This window comes from Hoplias malabaricus, chromosome 5, assembly GCF_029633855.1.
Source record: "Hoplias malabaricus isolate fHopMal1 chromosome 5, fHopMal1.hap1, whole genome shotgun sequence".
NCBI classification, from domain to species: Eukaryota; Metazoa; Chordata; class Actinopteri; order Characiformes; family Erythrinidae; genus Hoplias; species Hoplias malabaricus.
This window is the reverse complement of record NC_089804.1, coordinates 7,501-11,523: the sequence shown is the minus strand read 5'-3', so window position 1 is coordinate 11,523 and position 4,023 is coordinate 7,501. Positions and strand designations below refer to the sequence as shown.

At 61.8% G+C, this 4,023-nt stretch overlaps 1 non-coding gene and 1 pseudogene across 1 annotated transcript; both read left to right on the top strand.

The window, feature by feature from the left end:
- The first annotated feature begins 1,588 nt into the window (after positions 1-1,588).
- On the top strand, positions 1,589-1,742 carry LOC136698544 (5.8S ribosomal RNA). Its single transcript, XR_010803121.1, has one exon. It is a non-coding gene; the product is annotated as a 5.8S ribosomal RNA (ribosomal RNA).
- Positions 1,743-2,014: 272 nt separating this feature from the next.
- Positions 2,015-4,023, top strand: part of LOC136698560 (28S ribosomal RNA) — a 4,392-nt pseudogene continuing 2,383 nt past the window's right edge.

The window sequence follows — 4,023 nt, the reverse complement described above, 5'->3', positions numbered from 1 at the left end:
GCATGGCCGTTGGGAGTTCGTGGAGCGATTCGTCTGGTTAACTCCGATAACGGACGAGACCCTGTGCCTTAAAAAGTTACACGGCCCTCCCTTGGGTCCCTGTGGGGGCTTGCGGCCCGAGGGGTTCGTCGGTCGGTGGCCGAACTTCTTAGAGCGATCCGGGGCAAGGCAAAGCCGTATGAGATTCGGGGCCATAACAGGTCTGTGATGCCCTTAGACGCCCGGGGCCGCACGTGAGTTACACTGGCTGGTTCAGCATGTGCATCCATCCTATGCCGAAAGGCCTGGGCAATCCTATGAACGCCTTCCCCGCTGGGGATAGGGGATTGTAACTTTTCCCCTTGAACGAGGAATTCCAAGTAGTCGCGGGTCACCAGCCCGCGTCGATTAAGTCCCTGCCCTTTGTACACACCGCCCGTCGCTACTACCGATTGGATGGCCTGGTGAGGTCCTCGGACCATCTCCGAGGTGCCCCTTTACCGGGGGGTTGCCTCGTTGAGGTGGGAAGTCGATCGAACCTGGGCATCTAGAGGGAGTAAAAGTCGTAACAAGGTTTCCGTAGGGGAACCTGCGGAAGGATCATTAACGGTGACCTGGCCACGGCCGGTTGTCGAGTCGGACTCGAGAGGCCAAACCTCCCCCGGCGGGTACCTTCAAGGTATGGACCGCAGAAGCCTCGTACCTTTCGTCGTCGGCCGACGTGAGTCTCTCCCCCTCCGGGTGGGTGGACGTAGCGAGCCGGCTTCGGAACTCGGGGTTATGCGAGGACCGCCTTAGGTGCATAGGTACCCCGGTCCGCCCCCCTCGTTCGCGGGGGGGAGAGTGGCGCCGGAGCCGCCCGCCGGGTCGTTAAACCAACCATTGATCGTTGAAGGCTTGATTGTGCGTGCGCGAGTCAAAGGGGCTTACTCACCCCCAGGGCGTTGGCCGGTGCTCGCCGGCCTCGGTGGGATCTCCCTGAACCCATCCCCCCGGCACAGGGGGTGGTGGTGGACGGGAGCGTACCGCCGGGCGAAACTCTTTCCCCTCACGGGGTTGGAGCGGAGCTTAAGAGCGCATGCAAATACCCCGATGTTGGCTTCGCAGAGACGGACCGTATAATAGTCTAAGGCCGGTGCGCGAGTTGAAGGGGCCTCACGAACCCCGGATGCGTTTAAACACCCGAAGGAGACGGCCGGTGCCCGCCGGTCCTGACTAGGTGGGATCTACCCAGCGCCTTCCCCTAAGCGGGGGACTTGGGAGCGTACCACCGGGCCTCGCTCATACCCTCCGGGGTGGAGAGCTTGGCTTTGAGCGCACGCCTGAATGCCTTAGACCGGGACCCGTAACGCAGCGAACCAAACCCTGGGCCTCGCCGGGAACGGTGGGGCCTAGACCCGGTCTCCTAAACCACGTAAGTCTCGGGCACCTACTCGGGCGATCGTCCCCCGGGCCGTAACTCCTCGGTCCGGTGGTGACGCCCAGGTTCAATGACCTTCCCCCCTCCACGGGGGGGAAGGCACCCGGCTTGAAATATTGTCAAACGTTGTCTCGTGTTCGAATGGCTTCCTTCGCCCGGCCTGTAACGGGCCGGGCACAAACCTCATACAACTCTTAGCGGTGGATCACTTGGCTCGTGCATCGATGAAGAACGCGGTAACCTGCGTTAAATAATGTGAATTGCAGAACACAGATCATCGATATTTCGAACGCACATGGCGGCCGCGGGGGTCCATCCCGCGGCCACGCCTGTCTGAGGGTCGGTTTACCCATCGATCGGTCTTCCTAGACCGCGGCTGGGAGTTCGCAGGGCCTCCACCTCGGACGGCCCTTCGTCTCCCTAAACCCAGACTCGGGCCTTAAACCCGACGTGTGGCGAGAGCTCCGGACGTAGGGAGAGCCATTAGGTCCGGGTCCAATCCGTCATAGTCTCTCCCCGCTGGGCTCTCCGCCGCCGTCGGAGAGTGGGTACCGTAATACGGCGAGCGGCCGGGGGGTTCGCGCCCCCCGCGCCCCGCAAAACAGTCTCGTAGTGCGACCTCAGATCAGACGAGACAACCCGCTGAACTTAAGCATATCAGTAAGCGGAGGAAAAGAAACTAACAAGGATTCCCCTAGTAGCGGCGAGCGAAGAGGGAAGAGCCCAGCGCTGAATCCCACTTTCCCCTGACCGGGGTGGGCCGGGAAATGTAGCGTACGGAAGTCCGTTTGGTCTCGGTGCGGACGCGGGACCAAGTTTTGCAAGGAAGTGTCTTCCGCAGATGGTGAAGGCCCGGTATTGTCCCGCATCCCGCCGGGTAGATCGGGCTTCCCGGAGTCGAGTTGCTTGTGAATGCAGCTCAAAGTGGGTGGTAAACTCCATCTAAGGCTAAATACCGGCACGAGACCGATAGCGAACAAAGTACCGTGAGGGAAAGTTGAAAGCAGTACTTTGAAGAGAGAGTTCAAGAGAGCGTGAAACCGTTGAGAGGTAAACGGTCGGGGGACCGAGAAGACCCCCCCGGGGGATTCAGCCGGGCGGACGGCCCGCGCTCGTGTGGTTCCGTGGCTCGGAGGCGAGTTCATCCGGGCGAGAGTGGGGGCGACCCCACTCCCTGCTCGGCCCTGAGCTTCGCCTCTCGACTTCGGGCCTCTCGGGCGTACGAAGGCTCGGCCCGTCAGGTGTACTTCCCCCCGCGTGGTGGGTGAGTCGCGACCGGCTCCGGTTAGGCTTGGAAGGGCCCGAGGGTGAAGGTAGGTCCGTCCGGAGAAGGGAGCCCCACGTGGCCCCCGGACACGGGCGTTCCGCTACAGCCCCTCGCTCCGACTTCGCCGATAACGCCGGGGCCGCGGAGTAATGTCCTTTCCGCGTTTTCCCCTCCTTCGGGATGGGGATGGGGCCCCCCCCTGATCGTTCGGACGAAAGCGGGCCGGTTGGGCTGTCCTCAGCCCCGGGCTAGGCCCGCTACGGCAATACGGGGGGTGATCCAGGCCCACAGCCAAAACGCCTAAGGTCAGCGGCTAAGTTCGGACCCCGACCGACCCGTCTTGAAACACGGACCAAGGAGTCTAACGCGTATGCGAGTCAAAGGGGCTTGAACCCCGGAGGCGCAACGAAGGTGAAGGCCGGCGCGCGTCGGCTGAGGTGGGATCTGATGCACCCCGTCAATGTTTGGGTTGACAGCGCACCACCGGCCTGCTCTCCACCGAGTGGAGAGTGGAGCAAGAGCATACGCGGTGGTACCCGAAAGATGGTGATCTATGCCTGGGCAGGGCGAAGCCAGGGGAAACCCTGCGTGGAGGCCCGTAGCGGTCCTGACGTTCAATTCGGTCGTCCGACCTGGGTATAGGGGCGAAAGACTTAACGAACCATCTAGTAGCTGGTTCCCTCCGAAGTTTCCCTCAGGATAGCTGGCACCAGACTCAGTTTTATCCGGTAAAGCAATGATCATAGGCTGCGGGGCCGAAATGGCCTCGTCCTACCCTCAAACTTTAAATGGGTAAGAGGCCCGGCTCGCAGGCTTGGAGCCGGGCATCGAATGATGGTGCCAAGTGGGCCACTTTTGGTAAGCAGAACTGGTGCTGCGGGATGAACCGAACGCGCGGGTTAAGGCGCCCGACGCGACGCTCATCAGACCCCAGGAAAGGTGTCGGTTGATATAGACAGCGGGGCGGTGGCCATGAAAGTCGGAATCCGCTAAGGAGTGTGTAACAACTCACCTGCCGAATCAACTGGCCCTGAAAATGGATGGCGCTGGAGCGTCGGGCCCATACCCGGCCGTCGCAGGTGTCACAATCCCTGATTTGAAACACGGACCGTATGCCGCGACGAGTAGGAGGGCCGCCGCGGTGGCGCTGAAGCCTCTGGCGTGAGCCTGGGTCGAGCCGCCGCGGGTGCAGATCTTGGTGGTAGTAGCAAATATTCAGATGGGATCTTTGAAGGCCGAAGTGGAGAAGGGTTCCACGCCGACAGCGCTTGGCCGTGGGTTAGTCGGTCCTAAGGGATAGGCGAACGCCGTTCGGAAACGCTGGGGCGATGGTCTCGTCTGCCCCCCGCTGACCGAA